Consider the following 20,334-nt stretch of genomic DNA (forward strand, 5'->3'; position numbering starts at 1 on the left):
ACCTGGGATATTGAAGGAAGGAATTTATTGAAATGCTATTTCTTTTTGCGAGAATTTGGGATTGTAAAACAATGGTGGAGGGAGGGGGATTTAGCTGGAAATATAGAGGGAAGGAATGTATCGAAATGCTATTTCTTTTTGCGAGAATGTGGGGTTGTAAAACAATGGTGGAGTGAGGGGGGATTTAGCTGGAAATATAGAGGGAAGGACGTCCAAGGAAAATAATTTTGAAAATAAAATGGAACTTACATGGTAAATTATAGTTGCCAAGGCTTCTAATTCATCAATATTATCCATTGTTGTTTACACCGTGTCAAAATACTTTCTGATAATTTAATCACAGTGCATGTCCGTTATATACGAAATCTCAAGGGTGAATTGTTATGTAACGGGGAAATCATATGTAAGCAGGCCTCTGATTGGCTGAGAAGGGAGATGTATCCGACTCGTTGATTGGCTGAGAAGGAAGCACGTGATCTAACTGTTTCCGGGAAAGTCATAACATTTGGCAAATTCCTGTTTTTTCATTCTCAGTGAGAAAACCATAAAACAGACATGAATTGCTGTTGACATACATAAATGTGACAAAGTCCCTGTTTTTCAAATTCTCACTGACAAAAACCATTAAACATCCATGAAAACAGACATAAATGTGAGAAAATTCATGTTTTTCAAATTCTCACTGACAAAAACCATAAAACATCCATAATTTGATGTTGACATCCGAGAAAAACATCAAATAAATCGAACAACACACATATCCATCCATGAAAACAACCATAAATGTGACAAAATTCATGGTTTTTCAAGTGAGAAAATTCCTGTTTTTTCATTCTCACTGAGAAAACCATAAACCACGTGGTTCGTACGGGACCTCATGACCCCTCTCTACTAGAGTCAACTAAATTAAAATCGGGCATGACAGGGGGCGTTACGGGGATTTCTTGTCCTCCACCGATTTGCTCAATGATGGGGTTGTTGCGTGGTGTGAAATCCCCCAACTCACTCAACAAACCCTCGAGTGTATCAGGACTGAGACGATCAGCCCCTTCGAGGGTAGCTGGTTGAGTCATACCCCCTGTAGATGTACTTGGTACATTAATATAACTATCCCCCGTATTCGGAGGAAGCATACTACAATTAAAATCGGACATGATAGGGGGTGGTACGGGGATTTCATGTCCTCCACTAATTTTCTCAATGATGGGGATGTTGTGTGGTGTGAGATCCCCAAACTCACTCAACAAACCCTCGAGTGCATCAGGACTGAGAAGCATACTGCTACTATTACGACTACAATTATCACCAAAACAATCACTTAACAAACTTGTTATCCATTCCTGTGATTCGTCATGGATATTATTTTCGAATTGTGTTGGTGGTGAGAGTTCCTGTACATTTATATAAAAAATGAATGTGAAGTTATTTTTTCTTTTACCAGAAAAAAGAATATTTAAATTGTCTGTGTGTGTGTCTGTGTGTGTGTGTGTGTTTAATATGATTCTTCGAGTGTAACCTGGTATAAGAAAGAGAAATTATGTCATATTTTTTTTTATATGGTGATGTAACGCTTCAATTAAGCTGAAAAAATATTTTCAGTGTTTAATGACCTAAATCTGTAGAACCGCTACCCTTTTATTACTTTTTTTTAATTCTTAATTCCTGCTAGATTCTAACATTGACATCGAGGTTTTTTTTTATAACACGCACACTGAGATAGATATATACAGAGATAAGAGAGAGAGAGAGGGAGAGAGAGAGAGAGAGAGGATACAATTTTTCTTACGCTATCACTGAGAGAGGTGAGTAGTTCCATGAGTACATCAGCTTCATGGGATGGGGGTAAGGTTTGTATGTTGAGTGTGGTAGTTGACCAGTTGACAGTTGGTTGGTGTATGATGGGTCCGGGTGGTTGTGTTATCTTGTTGTGAGTGTTGGATGTAGGAATTGACCAGTTGACAGTTGGTTGGTGTACGATGGGTCCGGATGGTTGTGACATATTGCTGTGGATGCTGTATGAGGGAGCTGGATAGTTGGCTATTGGGCGGTTTACGGTTAATATTGATGGTATCAATGGTTTCGGCCAACGACCATGTTGTATAACCGTCGGTCTGCTGACCACTGGTGTCGCTTCACCCCATCTTCTTAATGGGTAGGGGGAGCTCTTGAAAATCCTAAAAAAAAAAGTTTGTTTTTCATGAAAAAAATCTTGAAAGAGAACCATCAGTCCTCATCAATAGTATGCACAAGAATAAGTTTTTAAAATTTAAGTTTAAATTTAAATTGTAATTCTATTTTTCTGATATTATTTAGACATGTAAAAAAAAAAGTTAAAAAAAAACTGTCAGAAAAAAAAACAAAAAAAATTGTCAGAAAAAAAAGTTAAAAAAAACTGTCAGAAAAAAAAAATTGGTCACTACAAACATTATTTTTATAATAGTAAAAGTCGCGACACACATATCTATATCATTCCCATTTTGAAGTTGGAAAATATCAAATATGAACTTCTTGTGTTTTAAGTGTGTTTCATGACATTCTAAGAGATGTAAAAAAAAGTTAAAAAACACTTCAATTAAGCTGAAAAAATATTTTCAGTGTTTAATGATCTAAATCTGTAAAACCGCTACCCTTTTATTACTTTTTTTTAATTCTTAATTCATGCTAGATCCTAACATTGACATTGTGGTTTTTTTTTTATAACACGCACACTGAGATAGATATATACAGAGATAAGAGAGAGAGAGAGGGAGAGAGAGAGAGAGAGAGGATACAATTTTTCTTACGCTATCACGGAGAGAGGTGACTGGTTCCATGAGTACATCAGCTTCATGGGATGGGGGTATGGTTTGCATGTTGAGTGTGGTAGTTGACCAGTTGACAGTTTGTTTGTGTATGATGGGTCCGGGTGGTTGTGTTATCTTGTTGTGAGTGTTGGATGTAGAAATTGACCAGCTGACAGTTGCTTGGTATACGATGGGTCCAGATGGTTGTGTCATATTGCTATAGATGCTGGGTGGGGGAGCTTGATAGTTGGCTATTGGATGGTTTACGGTTAATGTTGATGCTATCAATGGTTTCGGCCAACGACCATGTTGTATAACCGTCGGTCTGCTGACCACTGGTGTCGCTTCACCCCTTCTTCTTAATGGGTAGGGGGAGCTCTGGAAAATCCTAAAAAAATAAGTTTTTAAAATTTAAGTTTAAATTGAAAGTGTCATTCTATTTTTCTGATATGATTTAGACAAGTAAAAAAAAAGTTAAAAAAAACTGTCAGAAAAAAAAACAAAAAAAAATTTTCAGAAAAAAAAAGTTAAAACAAAACTGTCAGAAAAAAAAATTGATCACTACAAATATTATTTTTCTAATAGTAAAAGTCGCGACACACATATCTATATCATTCCCATTTTGAAGTTGGAAAATATTAAATGTGAATTTCTTATGTTTTAAGTATGTTTCATGACATTCTAAGAGATGTAAAAAAAAGCTAAAAAAAAAAGGGGGGTGTGCTTGGGGGGTTTGGGTTGGGTGGGTTTGATTGGAGGGAGGGGGTTGGAGGGATGGGGTGGAGGGAGGGGGGCAATTGTGGCACTTGGGCCGGTGGGGAACGATTGTGGGGAACTTTGGGCTGGAATAAAAAATAGGTATGATTTAACTCATGTGCTAAGCTCGCAATCCATTTAAATACAGTGTTTACATACTTTTTTTCATGTTTTGATATTGCTCTTTACCGACCTCTGGAGATCCAGATCCAAAAAATATTTAACTATCAGTTAACTATAATGGGATCTGTATAAATTTTAATAGAATTAATTTCTTTACCCACTATAAATATAAAAGAATAACTTACTTCTTGTGTATAGCTTTTGTCAATATTCCTTTTGTTTGAATTCATCATTATATCTCAAATGCCAATTCTGAACTGAGAAGATAACAAATTGTCAGAGTTGTTATACCCGTATTCAAGGTTAAACATAAGTCAACCACGCCTAACAAATTAAATTACAAAAAGAATTTCACAATTTCATACAAAGCAATCATCACGCACTTTGAACACAGACCAACACGAATTTTCATGGTGGTTGAATTCCGGTCATTACACTGTCTGCTTGTATTGGCGGGAGCACTGTCCGCTTCCTTATATTATAGATATATGATGGGACTGTCCGCTTGTATACGTTATAGCTATATGGGGGGACTGTCCGCTTGTAATCGTTATATACATACTACTGTTACTCTTCCCTGCAAGTTCAGCGGAAAAGAAGTTCTTCTTGTAATTCTCCTTGAAACTCAACCCTTACAACACAAAGGACATGTGCTTTGTTGCTGACGTCTCGATTCATCAAGTTGAATTGAATAAAATGGTTCATTTTTTTCTATTGTTATAACTTGATTTTCAATGTCTTCAGCAATTTATCAATTCCGCTCTTGAAAGTGTTAGCAGATAAAGGAATCAACTTCAGTTTTTGGATAGCCTGTTTTCCCAAAACAGCTTCACAGGCTTGTAATATATGAATTTTGATTAAGTCTTCTCCTATCGTATATGGCTTTTTGTTCTGTGCAATTCGGAAAGCTATTAAGTAGGAAGCCATTAATAGGGACTTATCTTCAGCAACCATATTTTTTAAGACCCCTATTTGCTTTTTCGTACCTTCATGCGCTCTTTGAAAATATTCAAGTGGTTTGTCAACCAAATTTTAATTCCAAGGGAATTTTAAGCATTGACGGTATCACGGCATAATTTCAGGGTTTCATTATAAATAATACAAAGAAGCCTTGGATTCAGCTCACTACCAGGTTCTTGAATAGATCCAAATTCAGGTACTCTGAATCATATTTTCTTGATATTTTGCGTTTTTCTTTTGCCTTCTTTTTGAATATTCTTTGTAATGTTGTCTGACGAGGACTATAAATGTTCTGGTGAGTATAATTCACTGATCAGCTGACTATTATTGCTATTTTTAACAATTTATCTTTAATTTTTCTAAAGAAGTGCAAAATATTCACTTGTCTTTTCTCACTCATTATGGGTCCTTGCCTTTTCTTACTCAATAGTTTCAGGAAAGTCCATTAATTAAACAATTTTCAAATTGATAGCTGTGCACTTCACATGTTTCAAATTTGAGAACACTTGCTCACATAAGTATTCATTTATTTTCAAAGGCTCAAGAAGTTTATACCGGGCCACAGAAAATCAGGAACGTATAGGTCTAATTGGAAGTAAACTAATACTAGAGACTGGATTGAAAATTGAAATAGAATGAAACTTTTTCGCAGAAATTTGTTTGCAGAAATAGAAGGGCGAAAGTACAACAGTATAATTTCTACAACAGTAGAAATCGTTAAACGCATCCTTATATAGCTGTATGTTGATTCAAGAATGTACAACAACTTCTGTTTAGCCTTTCCCAGTCTCAATAAAGCTTTATAATATTGAATCTAACTTTTAAATTTTTAATCTATGATAAGTTTCTTTAAGTTTTCTTCTGTTTTATGTTCATGAAATACAAAAAATATACATTGTTTAATAATGATCCCTTTTCTTCGAGGACCACCTAAACATTTTCATGGACCACCGGTGGTCCATGGACCACAGGTTGGCGACCGCTGTACTAGGTAGCAGAAGATTTTTGCAATGGATGTGGTACTATTACTCCCTAGCAAAATGACAAAGGGGTAAACCTAAAATATTCTTGAAAGAGAAGCGGGATCAGAATTCAACTTCTGCAGTTTACATCTTCAATTTTTATCTGTCAACCCCCGCCTCGCCTACGCCACGACCCACCACCCTTCCTTATAATAATAGCTGACCCCCACTTGAACATAGTATGTACTGTTATGAAAAATTAAGCAAATCAATTTAGTTAAATGAAGCTTTGAAATAAACGTCAAAAACATTTTGCAGTAAGAAGGGACGACTAACCATTCATTGTGTAGGGACTACGTGAATTTTCAGGAACGAATGCACCATCGTAAGGCATTACTTCTTCTGCAACAGGGAAGCTCAATATTTAGTTTTTTGACACATTCAAATCGATTGGCTCTATCAGAATTTTCGCTACTTACGTGTAATAGGGACCACACTCAAGTTCTTTATCTGAGTAAAACGAGTTTCTCTTTCTGTATTCGGAGATAATTAGCTTACTCTCAGTGAGATAAACAACTATACATGTATATTTTATTTAAGTATTTAATATATAGAGTTGGTTAGGTATGTAATATATTGCGTTCTGGGCGGCCTGCTTTCTATAGTTCTCTGTTATAGTTTCCATAATTTTGTTACCAAAGTATTATATTTTCACCATATTTTGGTATATTTCATTAGGATTAACATAACTCCACTTCTTTGGCGTGGTCGCTATAAAACGTAAATACCGAATGTTCGACGATAGCAACTTGGTCCTCTCTGGGGTAAAATTGTAGTTTGGTAAAATAGCAGAGACGCTAGTTTCCTGTGGCACAATCTTTTTCGTGACTTAAAAAGGGCCATAGAACCTCTAATTTCCGTATGAATCAGGTACTTCCTGATCTTTTAGGTCCATTGGTTCGATAAAATCCCATTGAAATAAAAACAGAGAAAGAAACGAACAAATAAACACGCATCCGTGATCCTTCTTCTGTGAAAAAAAAAAAATGCGGACTTCTACATTTTTGTAGACAGAAGCATGAAACCTCTATAAAAGGCTTCTCTGATATGCTCGATTTGATGATTTGACTTTCATAAAGATCACTTGCCTTTCGGGGTTCCCTCCCCTTTTTCGAAAACTACGCATTCTTTCTCAGGCTTGTAACTTTCGACGCGTAACTTTGAACTTGAAAAATTTTACTAATTTGCAATCAGCATAAAAAGCCAATCCTTTGATGTGTTAGCTGTAATCGAAATTCCTTTTTTAGAGTTTCGATTACTATTAGCCCGAGTCGCTCCTTACCTATAAATCGTTATCATGAACTGTTTGAAAAGGTTCCTAACTAGTAAATTGACCTTTGGACCGTCCCCCCTCTTCAAGTCTCAACATTTGAAAAAATTTCATGTATTACTTTTTTTCTTATTATTTTCCTAGTTTGACGCTTTCCAAATCTATTCCTCCCCTCAAAAATGTTGGACCCCGTCCATAGTATCTTCACACAGTCATCAGCACAACAACTATCTTCAAGTTTCCGGTTTCGGAAGTTTCTTTATTTTAAAGTTCATAACGTAAGGATTGCTGAAATGCAATCGGCAGCATTTATTTTTTCATTGTTATTAGTTTCATTGCCCGCAAGTAAGCTGATGGTGCTTTAACATTACGACAAGGGATCTGCCAAATGGGAAGCGGTCAGACCGTTGCCCCTCCCCCAAACCTTGACATTTTCAAGATTTTCCTGTGATTACTTAAATTGTGCATGTAGTTTATCCATTTAGATTCTGTTTTTCAAATTTGTGCCCTCTCTCCGAAAACTTGGGCCTCCTCCTACGTAAATTTGTGCTTAATTTCTACTTAATTATTTCAGCTTGCGAAATAGAAAGTTCCCTGTTATCTTGCTCTATGGGCGTGATTTTAATAAAACTCCTCTATCGTAGTAAAGGTGGGCACACACGCAGGGGGAGGGGGATAGGGCCCACCACGTAAAACTAAATTATTCAAAACTTCTGGGCGCTTCTTGTTCACGTTATCAAGTGAAAAAAACATTTTTGCAACCCCCCCCCCCCCAAAAAAAAAAATGTGCGCGTGCCTGGGTATAGTGACTGCTTTACTATGAAAGCTAAACTGTTTAGAAATCGCTTACCTGTGGAATAACTTTATGAGGATTCCGAAAGTAAAACCTTTCTCGAAACGACATAATATCAGATGATGCACTTGAATCCAAGTCTATAATTAGACGGAACTTTCGTTTCAGAAATATTTGAATGAACTGAATAGTAGAGGAACCGAGCCCATTATACCCGTCATAGAAACATTTGACACCTAATAGTAAAATACGAACCGGTTGCACAAAGAATCTGAATAATTTTGCATTCATTAGGCTTTACGAACACAAGGCAAGTCATTTAAAAGGATTCCTTTTTTTCTGGCCCACCTTACAAGAATTACAGGATCCTGGAGTAAAACAGGATAATAGGCACAAATCCGAAATACCCTACCTATTAAACCACGTGATATAGCGACTTCAGAATCATCTGTCACGGTAGTGAAGACGCAAGGCCCGTTTTTGGCTAATCAATCTGGTAAGATCTTAATGTTTGGACAGAAAATGATTACATAATTGGATCTAGGGCCCCTGACCATTCTTCTCAAGGTGTTTTTGGCTGGAAATTAATATTCATTCTGTTTTGATCTGTGATTTAAGGTCTTTGAAAAGAATATCATCTTCCGTCCAGTGGCCTTTGGACATAAATATTGCATTTGATTTTTATATGAATTTTATTTTTTATTTCCAAATAAAAGTTTCATTTAATTTCTTGAATAACCTTTTCTTTTATTGAAACCAATTAGCCAGCGGTGCGAATTTACAAAAATGTAGGAAGAAGGGCAAGGAATTACTGATCTGTTTTTAAATGATGATACTAAAAATGTGTTTTTCAAAATCTAGGGGGAGGGGACAGTCTTTTCTTTTTATTTTTTTTAATGAGCATAAAAAAATGAACTATGCTCACAGTCTAGAGGAGAAATTGTCCACCACGTCTCCTCCAAAACGACATCCCTGTAGTGATTTCTATAATTTTATTGCGTTTTGAAATAGCAAACAAGGAGAAAAATATTAGCTGAATGATGCAAGAATTGAATGATCAATTCAATCATATACCGCTCCTCTTATTTTTTATGATATTTAACTGCGTGGCTTAGAAATCAAAATCTTATACAGTATCTGTTTACAGACTCCCCGAAATCGGTTTAAGACTTACGGGTCTTACTGGCAAACAAACCCACGGAGACTACAAGTGTCTGCCCCCGCCCCCAAAGCACAATTCCTCATTTGGTACATAACTTTTTTTTCCTTGTTTGAAGTGTTTGTTTCTTTTCTCTTTGTTGTTCCGCTTTCTATTTTGTAGCGCATTGTAAACAAGACAGTAGTACAAAAACAGTCTATAGTAGGAAGGACCTTATCCAGGATTTTTTTGGATAGATTATTTTTTCGGGAGGGGTACAAAAACTTTAAGAAACGCTTCAGAAGTTTGTTTATATGCATTTTTGTTACGTTTTTACGAGCTGGGAAAGAATTTCGGGTGGAGAGGGGTTCAAACCCCATAACCCGGCTAACAATCAGAAAAACCAGGCTCACATCAAGGGGAGCTGCTCACTCCTCCACCCTCCGCTATTTACGCTAAAGTTTTACTTTTTGTCCCAATTCAGTAAGAACGATTCCTCAAACACAAAAGTTGTTGAGTTGGAATAAGAAGTATTTTTAAAGCACTATAAAATTTAGAGTAGAGAGTGGGGGGTTAAAGATGGGGTAGCCCCCCTCATATATAGAATTCTTATTGGTTTTAATTATTAATGTCTTTCATCACTCTCATTTGAAAAAAATTCTTTAATTTCTTACCGTTTTTCACATCGCGCCCAGGCCTATACAAGATTTGATTGGGAGCTACCATCCTTGTAAACTTTCCAATGCTTGCTGTTAAACTTTGTATACCAATTTACATTCTTCTACTGCATATGAGGCTATCAAAATTTTTCAAGTTCTGGTTACTGTATGCACGAGTCGCACCCTACTTACAATTAAATAAAAAAAAACTAATTTTTTTTAACTGAAAGTAAGGAGCAACATTAAAGCTTAAACGAACAGAAATTATTACATATATAAGGGGGTTCGCCCCTAGTCAATACCTCGCTCTTTACGCTAAAGTTCAAATTTTGTTCGAATCCGAAATCCCGCAATCACCAAGGCCGGTTAATTAGAATAAATAGATCTTTTAATATTACAAAGCAAAACTTTAGGGTAAAGAGATAGGTATTGACAAGGGGGCTAACCCCCTTAACTACGTAATGATTTCTGCACGTTTTAAGTTTCATGTTGCTCCTTACTTTCATTTGAAAAAACTTGTTTTTCTATTTAATATCTGATCATTTTTTAAATAATGCTGGGAAATCCGGCACCCCCTTCATAGAAATGTCCTCTCCCCCAAAGAAAAATCCTCCTCGGAAAGATCCTCTAACGCAACCCCCTGCTCCGACCCCCCCACCAGCAAAATTCCTCATGAAAACGTCTGTATACTTCCCAATTACCAATATTATATGTAAACAATGGGCAAAGTTTATAACTTGCAGCCCTTCCCCCGGGAATAGGGATTAAGTCATCCTCAGAGACATATTTATTAGATTTTCGCCTATGCTGAACAAAATGGTTATCTCAAAATTTTGATTGGGTGACTTCGGGAAAAAAGGAGCGTGGGAGGGGGCAAAGTTGCAGCCCCAGTTTTTTGGTCACTTAAGAAACGTACTAAAACTTTAATTTCCGTTCTAATGAACCCTCTCACGATATTCTAGGACTACTGGATCGATACGGTCACCCCTGGGGAAACAAACAAACGATTTTGATGTGCGATTTTGATTAAGATTCAATGACTTTTAGGGGGTGTTTCCCCCTTTTTTCGAAAATAAGGCAAATTTTTCATACTCATAACTTTTGATGGGTAATATAAATTTATTGAGACTTGTATATTTGAAACCAGCATAAAACCCCGATTCTTTTGATATTTCTATTGGTTTCAATTAATGATGTTGCTCCTTACTTTAAGTCGAAAAGAACTTGTTTTTTTTTATTTAATTTCTGATCGTTTTAAAGAATTCCAGGAAATTTGGCTACTCCTTCATGGAAAAATCCCTCCTCCCCAAGGATTTATTCTCTAGACAATTCTATGCTGGTGAAAATTTACCCCGGACCATTACCCTTAACATCTCCACCGTAAAATTGAAACGGAAAAGAGAATGCAAGACATAAGCAGAATTTCGTATCAGAATTCTGACATTCCCCCAGTGTAAAATTTCCCCTGAAAAATTCCCCTCTTCGAAACTCTCCTCCCCATGGAAAGTTATCCCCAGGAAAAATCCCACCAGCAGAAAATCCCCCCTCCCGAAAAATGTATGCATACTTCGCAGTAGCAAATAATATACGTAAACAATAGGCAAATTTTGTAACTGTCCCCAGTGGCTGTGGGAGGGCCATGATATCCCCAAAGGCGCAGTTATTCCACCTTTATACTATGCTGAACAAAATGGCTATTTCAAAATTTTGATCGGATGATTTTGAGAAAAAAGGGGTGTTGGAGGGAGCCTAGTTGTCGTCCAATTTTTTGGTCGCTTAAAAAGGATAATAGAACTTTTAATTTCCGTTCGAATGATCCCTATCACGATATTCTAGGATCAGGAAATACAAAATCACAGATTTTTCCACATAGAAGCTTACAACTTCTACAGTAGAGTTATCTGATACGCTGAATGTTATGGGGCGATTTTCATTGACTCAATGACTTTGACTCAAGATTTCAATGACTTATATGGGATGTTTCTCCCTTTTTTCGAAAATAAGGCAAATTTTTTCATACTCGTAACCTTTGATGGGTAAGATTAAACTTATTGAAACTTATATATTTGAAACCACTATAAAACCCCAATTCTTTTGATATATCTATTGGTATCAATATTCCATTTTTTAGAGTTTCGGTTACTCTTGAGCCGGGTAGATCCTTACTTACAGTTCGTTACCACGAACTGTTTGATTCATTGCCATAGAGCTGCTTGATATATGAAAAAAAAACCCAACAATATTTGCTCTCGGTTCCTGGTATTGATTGCTCTTACCAGTAGAAAGGGGGGTGCTACTCCGAGCAGGAGTCCATATATGGGCATAGAGTCCCTAGGGAGAACACTTGGCTAATCAAAGTGGGTCAATGACCTCTTTTTCCAAGGTCGATTTATTTGTTGTTGTTGATGTTTTGGCCAAGTGCACACTCGAGGCGAATGTCAAGATTCAATGACCTCAATTCCCCTTTCGTGAATCAATAATTCCCCTTAGAAGCAACAAATTAATTCCACTTTCTTGACAAGTCAATCAACCATGACATCATCTGTCAGACATTAAAAAACGTCGGCCAGAAACAATTCTCCAGGAATAGACCCAAGACATTGATGAACTTTACCCAGGAAACAATTCTACTGGTGGAACTCCAAAGATATTAATAAACTTCGCCAAGGAAAAATTTCTCCAAGAAACATCTTAGCGATGAAGAGATTAACGCGTGAAAGGGTTTCCCAGTAATTTGAAATGTGACAGCGCAGGGATGCCAAAAACAAAAGGAACACGCATAAATTACGTTTAGGGGTTATTTGGGCGAAACCATTTTAGCCATCTTAGGGAATTGTTTCGGTGAAACAGTTAGAGACATTTTAAAAGATGATTTTAGAAGATGTTTTAGAAGAGGATTTGAGGGTGAAACTCTGTGGTCGTTATAATACACAAGTTCCATTTGAACAGTGTCGTGAAGTCCCTACCCCAACCCCAAAGGGCTCCGATCCCCCTACCCCAACCCCGAAGGAAGCCCCCGGTCCCAAAAGGTCCCCGGCACCCAAAAGAGCCCCCGGAGCCACGATAGTTCAATACTTTTTTATGCCCTTTACCTTTTCATAAAAAGTTCCTTTTCTTAATTTCAGTCCTTACACTCTTTTTGCAGTCTAGATACCCATCCTCTTAACCCAAAACTTTTCTGTGCATTTGTTTTGAGACATAAACACAAAAAAATATTTTTCAAAAGCCACTTCAGAGAACCTTCTTTTCTTAATGCACCAGGTTACACAAATTTTAAACTGTGAAGAACCATGAACCTTAACCAACACCTTTACTTTACAGATCTTTGGATACCTCAAAACCAAGAAGTACCTGTCAAAAGACATATCAGAACAAGTTCATTTCATAATGTCCCTCCTAAACCTATTTTACAAGTTGAGGTACCCATCCTTTTTACCCACAAATATACTATAGAGATTTTAGGATACCTCAACACCAATAAATTCCTTTCAAGGACCATGTCATCACACTTCCTTTTTTTAGTTACCGTCCTAAACCCATTTTACAACTTGAAGTATCCATCATTCTCTCCCAAACCTTTACTATACTAATTTTTTGAATGCTCCAACACCAAGTAATACTTTTCAAAGGTATTTCATAACAAGTTCTTTTCTTAATGTCCCTCCTAAACCCATTTTACAAGTTGAAGTTCCCATCCTTTTCACCCACAACTTTACTATACAGCTTTTTGAATGCTCCAACATCAAGCAATACTTTTCAAAGGGCATTTCACAACAAGTTCTTTTCATAATGTCCATCCTAAACCCATTTTACAAGTTGAAGTTCCCATCCTTTTCATCAACAACTTTATTTTACAGCTTTTTTATTGTCCAACAACAAGCAATACTTTTCAAAAGGCATTTCAGAACAATTTCTGTTCTTACTTTCCCTCCTAAACCCATATTAAGAATTGAAGTAGCTAGCCATTTCACCCACATCGTTACTATACAGATTTTTGAATGCCCCAACACCAGGCAATACTTTTCAAATGCATTTTAGAACAATTTCCTTTCTTAGTGACCGTCCTAAACCCATTTTACAAATTGAAGTACCCATCCTTTTCACCCACAACTTAGTTATAGGTAAGAGTTTGAAGTTTTACCTTAGAGACTTCGCTTAGAGTTTTAGTTTGGTTTAGTTTTAGTTAAAAGTTTAGAGTTTTTAGCTTAGAGTCTTAGCTTAGTGGTTTTGTTAGAGTTGAAGTTTAGTTTAGTTACAGTTAAGAATTTAGAGTTTTAGCTTAGAGTCATACCTTAGATTTTTACTTAAAGTTTTAGTTTGGCTAAGTTTTAGTTAATAGTTTCGAGTTTTAGCTTAGAGTCTTATCTTAGATTTTTTTTTTTTTAGAGTTCTAGTTTAGTTTAATTTTAGTTAAGAGTTTGATGTTTTACCTTTGATTTTCAGTTAGAGTTCTAGTTTATTTTAGTTTTAATTAAGAGTTTGGTGTTTTACTTTAGAGTTATAGCTTAGAGTTTTAGTTAGAGTTCTAGTTTAGTTTAGTTTTAGTTAAGAGTTTATAATTTTAGATTAGAGTCTCAGCTTAGAGTTTTTGTTTAAGTTCTAGTTTAGTTTTTGTTGAAGTTCTAGTTTAGTTTAGTTTTAGTTAATAGTTTAGAGTTTTAGCTTAGAGTCTTAGCTTAGAGTTTTTGTTAGACTTTAAGTTTAGTTTAGTAATAGTTAAGAGTTTAGAGTTTTAGCTTAGAGTCATATCTTAGAGTTTTTGTTAGAGTTTTAGTTTAGTTTAGATATAGTTAAGAGTTTGGAGTTTTAACGTAGAGACTTAGCTTTGAGTTATAGTTTAGTTTAGTTTTTGTTAAGAGTTTAGAGTTTTTTAGCTTAGAGTCTTAGCTTAGAGTTTTTGTTAGAGTTCTGGTTTAGTTTAGTTTTAGTTAAGAGTTTGGTGTTTTACCTTAGAGTCATAGCTTAGAGTTTTACTTAGAGTTCTCGTTTAGTTTAGTTTTAGTTAAGAGTTTAGGGTTTTATCTTAGAGTCTTACCTTAGAGTTTTTGTTGAAGTTATAGTTAGTTTAGGTTTAGTTAATAGTTTAGATTTTTAGCTTAGAGTTTTTGTTAGAGTTTAAGTTTAGTTTAGTAATAGTTAAGAGTTTATATTTTTAGCTTAGAGTCTTAGCTTAGAGTTTTTGTTAGAGTTCTAGTTTAGTTTAGTTTTAGTTAAGAGTTTAGAGTTTTTAAGCTTAGAGTCTTAGTATAGAGTTTTTGTCTAAGTTCTAGTTTAGTTTAGTAATAGTTAAGAGTTTAGAGTTTTAGATTAGAGTCTTAGCTTATAGTTTTTGTTATAGTTTAAGTTTAGTTTAGTAATAGTTAAGAGTTTAGAGTTTTAGCTTATAGTATTTGCTTATATTTTTTGTTAGAGTTTAAGTTTATTTTAGTAATAGTTAAGAGTTTAGAGTTTTTATTTTAGAGTCTTAGCTTAGAGTTTTTGTTAGAGTTCTAGTTTAGTTTAGTTATAGTTAATAGTTTAGAGTTTTTAGCTTAGATTCTTAAGTTAGAGTTTTAGTTAGATTTATAGTTTAGTTTAGTTTTAGTTAAGAGTTTAGAGTTTTACCATAGAGTCTTAGCTTAGATTTCTAGTTAGAGTTGAAGTTTAGTTTAGTTACAGTTAAGAATTTAGAGTTTTAGCTTAGAATCATAGCTTAGAGTTTTACTTAAAGTTGTAGTTTAGTTAAGTTTTAGTTAAGAGTTTCAAGTTTTAGCTTAGAGTCTTACCTTAGAGTTTTGTTAGAGTTCTAGTTTAGTTTTAGTTAAGAGTTTAGAGTTTTACCTTAGAGTTTTAGCTTAGAGTTTTAGTTAGAGTTCTAGTTTAGTTTAGTTATAGTTAAGAATTTAGAGTTTTAGCTTAGAGTCATAGCTTAGAGTTTTAGTTAAAGTTAAAGTTTAGTAAAGTTATAGTTAAGAGTTTAGAGTTTTACCTTAGAGTCATAGCTTATAGTTTTAGTTAGAGTTCTAGTTCAGTTTAGTTTTAGTTAATTGTTTAGAGTTTTAGCTTAGAGTCTTAGCTTATAATTTGTGTTAGAGTTCTAGTTTAGTTTAGTTATAGTTAAGAGTCTCGAGTTTTTAGCTTAGAGTCTTAGCTTAGAGTTTCTGTTAGAGTTCTAGTTTAGTTTACTTCTAGTTAAGAGTTTAGAGTTTTAGCTTAGAGTCTTAGCTTATCGTTTGTGTTAGAGTTCTAGTTTAGTTTAGTAATAGTTAAGAGTTTATAGTCTTATATTAGAGTTTTAGTTAGAGTTCTAATTGAGTTTAGATATAGTTAAGAGTTTAGTGTTTTTAGCTCAGGGTCTTAGTTTAAAGTTCTTTGTTGAAGTTGTAGTTTAGTTTAAAGTTCTAGCTTATAATTATAGTTTTAATTAGAGTTCTATTTTAGTTTAGTTTTAGTTAAGAGTTTAGAGTTTTAGCTTAGAGTTTTAGCTTAGAGTTTTTATTAGAGTTCTAGTTTTGTTATAGTTAAGATCTTTTAGTTTCACCCTAGATTTTGAGCTTAGAGTTGTTATTAAAGTTGAAGTTTAGTATAGTTTTAGTTAATAGTTTAGAGTTTTAACTTAGAGTCTTAGCTTAGATTTTCTGTTATATTTTATTTTTACTTAATAGTTTAGAGTTTTAGCTTATTCTTGGCTTAGAGTTTTATTTTAGTTTAGTTTTAGTTAAGAGTTTATAGCTTAGAGTCTTAGTTTAGAGTTTTTGTTGAAGTTCTAGTTTAGTTTAAGTTTAGAGTTTTAGCTTAGACTTAGATTTTTAATTAGAGTTCTAGTTTAGTTTAGTTTTAGTTAAGAGTTTAGAGTTTTTAGCTTAGAATATTATCTTAGTTTGATTTAGAGTTCTAATTTAATTTAGTTATAGTTAATAGTTTAGAGTTTTACCATAGAGTCATAGCTTAGAGTTTTACTTAGAGTTAAAGTTTAGTTTAGTTACAGTTAAGAATTTAGAGTTTTAGCTTACAGTCATAGCTTAGAGTTTTACTTAAAGTTGTAGTTTCGTTAAGTTTTAGTTAAAAGTTTCAAGTTTTAGCTTAGAGTCTTAGCTTAGAGTTTTCGTTAGAGTTCTAGTTTATCTTAGTTTTAGTTGAGTTTTTAGAGTCTGAGCTTAGACTCTTAGACTAGAGTTTATGTTTTTGTTGTAGTTTAGTTTAGTTATAGTTAAGAGTTTAGAGTTTTATCTTTTACTCTTAGCTTTAGAGTTTTTGTTTGATTTTTAGTTTAGTTTATTTTTGGTTAAGAGTTTAGAGTTTTTAGCTTAGAGTCTTAGATTAGAGTTTTTGTTGAAGTTCTAGTTTATTTTAGTTTTAGTTAAGAGTTTAGAGTTTTACCTTAGAGTTTTTGTTAGAGTTCAAGTTTAGTTTAGTTATAGTTAAGCGTTTGGAGTTTTACCTCAGAGACTTAGCTTAGAGATTTAGTTTAGTTTAGTTTTAGTAAAGACTTGAGAGTTTTTTAGCTTAGAGTCTTAGATTAGATTTTTTGTTTTAGTTATATTTTGTTATAGATTTATTTAAGATCTTTATGTTTTAAATTATAGTATGATATTATAGTTTTATTTAGAGTTCTAGTTTAGTTTAGTTTTTGTTAAGAGTTTAGAGTTTTTAGATTAGAGTCTTAGTTTAGAGTTTTTTGTTGCAGTTCTAGTTTAGTTTAGAGTTTTAGCTTAGACTTAGAGTTTTAATTAGAGTTCTAGTTTAGTTTAGTTTTAGTTAAGAGTTTAGAGTTTTAGCTTAGAGTTTTAGCTTAGAGTTTTTGTTATATTTATCATTTAGTTTAGTTTTAGTCAAGAGTTTAGAGTTTTTAGCTGAGAGTCTTTGCATAGAGTTTCTTTTGAAGCTCTAGTTTAGTTTAGTTTTAGATAACAGTTAATAGTTTTAGCTTATAGTCCTAGGTTTGAGTTTTTGATAGAGTTATAGTTTAGCTTTAGTTAAGAGTTTAGAGTTTTGCCTTAGAGTCTTAGCTTAGAGTTATAGTTAGAGTTGAAGTTTAGTTTAGTTATAGTTAAGAATTTAGAGTTTATTTAGCTTAGAGTCGTAGTTTAGAGTTTTTGATAGAGTTCTAGTTTAGTTTAGTTAAGAGTTTTATCATTTAGTCTTAGCTTAGAGTTTTTGTTGAAGTTGAAGTTTAGTTTAGTAACAGTTAAGAATTTAGAGTTTTTAGCATAGAGTCTTAGCTTAGAGTTTTACTTAGAGTTCTAGTTTAGTTTAGTTTTAGTTAAGAGTTTAGAGTTTTATCTTAGAGTCTTAGATTAGATTTTTTGTTTAAGTTCTAGTTTAGTTTATTTAAGAGTTTAGAGTTCTACCTTAGAGTCTTAGCTTAGAGTTTTACTTATAGTTGAAGTTTAGTTTAGTTATAGTTAAGGGTTTAGAGTTCTAGCTTGGAGTCTAAGCTTAGAGTTTTAGTTAGAGTTCTAGCTTAGTTTAGTTATAGTTAAGAGTTTCGAGTTTTACCTTAAAGTCTTAGCTTAGAGTTTTATTTAGAGTTCTAGTTTAGTTTAGTTTTAGTTAAGAGTTTTGAGTTTTACCTTAAAGTTTTAGGTTAGAGTTTTATCTAGGGTTGAATTTTCGTTTAGTTTCGTTATATTTAAGAGTTTATTGTTTTAGCTTATAGTCTTATCTTAGAGTTTTAGTTAGAGTTACTGTTTAGTTTAGTTTTAGTTAAGAGTTATAGCTTAGAGGTTTAGCCTAGAATCTTAGCTTAGAGATTTAGTTAGAGTTGAAGTTTATTCTAAACTAGCATAACCACAAAATTACACAATATCGCATAGAAATACCAAAACCATACGTTAGATTAGGTTAGGTTAGAAGTTATATTTCTCCATGTTTAAGTGAGGTTAGATTAGGTTAGCTAATCATGAGCGCTCATGATAAGCTAACCTAATCTAACTGGTACAAAGTCTACATGGGGGGATTTTCCAGCGAGTATAGTTAGGTTAGGTTAGGCGTGGGGGGGGATTTTCCGACGAGTATGGTTAGGTTAGGTTAGACTAGATTAAGTTAGGTTAGATTAGATTAGGTTAAGTCAGGTTACGTAAGTTAGGTTAGGTTAAGATAGGTTAGGTTAGCCTACGTACGCGCGCGTACGTAGGCTAACCTAACCTAACTTAACCTAACATAACTTAGCTAACCTAACCTAACTTAACCTAACCTAACATAACTTAATCTAGCCTAACCGAACCTAACCTAACTTAAACATGGAGAGATGTTTACTAGCTAACCTAACCTAACCTAACTTAGCTAACCTAACCTAACTTACCTGACTTAACCTAATCTAATCTAACCTAACTTAATCTAGTCTAACCTAACCTAACATAACCATACTCGCCGGAAAATCCCCCCCCCCACGCCTAACCTAACCTAACCATACTCGCCGGAAAATCCCCCACTGTCGACTTTGTACCAGTTAGATTAGGTTAGCTTATAATGAGCGCTCATGATAAGCTAACCTAATCTAACCTAACTTAAACGTGGAGAAACCTAACCTCTAACCTAACCTAATCTAACCTATAGTTTTGGTATTTCTATGCAATATTGTGTAATTTTGTGGTTATGCTAGTTTAGACTAAACTTCAACTCTAACTAAATCTCTAAGCTAAGATTCTAGGCTATACCTCTAAGCTATAACTCTTAAATAAAACTAAACTAAACAATAACTCTAACTAAAACTCCAAGCTACGACTCTGAGCTAAAAATATAAACTCTTAACTATAACTAAACTAAACGAAAATTCAATCCTAACTAAAACTCTAACCTAAAACTTCAACCCTAACTAAAACTCTAATCTAAAACTTTAAGGTAAAACTCAAAACTCTTAACTAAAACTAAACTAAACTAGAACTCTAAATAAAATTCTAAGCTAAGACTTTAAGGTAAAACTCGAAACTCTTAACTATAACTAAACTAAGCTAGAACTCTAACTAAAACTATAAGCTAAGACTCCAAGCTAAAACTATAAACACTTAACTATAACTAAACTAAACTTCAACTCTAAGTAAAACTCTAAGCTAAGACTCTAAGGTAGAAGTCTAAACTCTTAACTAAAATAAACTAGATTTTCAACAAAAACTCTAAGCTAAGACAATAAGAAAAAACTCTCAACTCTTAACTATAACTAAACTAAACTATAACTATAATTAAAACTATAATCTAAGACTCTAATCTAAAAACTCTAAATTATTAACTTTGACTAAACTAAACTACAACTTCAACAAAAACTAAAAGATATTACTCTATGATAAAACTCTAAACTCTTAACTAAACTAAACTAGAACTCTAAAAAAACTCTAAATTATGTCTCTAATATAAAAAACTCTAAATTCTTAACTATAACTATATTAAACGTCAACGCTAACTAAAACTCTAATCTAAGACACTAAGTTTAAACTCCAAAATCTTAACTAAAACTAAACTAAAAATCTAACAAAAACTCTAAGATAAGACTCTAAGCTAAAACTATAAATTCTTAACTAAAACTAAACTAAACTAGAGCTTCAACAAAAACTATAAGCAAAAAACTATAAACTCTTAACTAAAACTAAACTAAACTAGAACTCTAACAAAAACTCTAAGCTAAGACTATAATATAATATTCTAAAATATTAACTAAAACTAAACTAAACTATAACTATAACAAAAAGTATAAGATATGAATCTAATGTAAAAAACAAAAATAATAAAAAAAAATAAAATAAAATATAAATATAACAAAAAATCTAATAAAAGACTATATGATAAAAAACTCTAAACTCTTAACTAAAGCTAAACTAAACTAAAATTCTAAGATAAGTCTCTAAGGTAAAACTC

This window comes from Artemia sp. Qi Xiang Cuo, chromosome 12, assembly GCF_049724085.1.
Source record: "Artemia sp. Qi Xiang Cuo chromosome 12, ASM4972408v1, whole genome shotgun sequence".
Lineage (NCBI taxonomy): Eukaryota > Metazoa > Arthropoda > Branchiopoda > Anostraca > Artemiidae > Artemia > Artemia sp. Qi Xiang Cuo.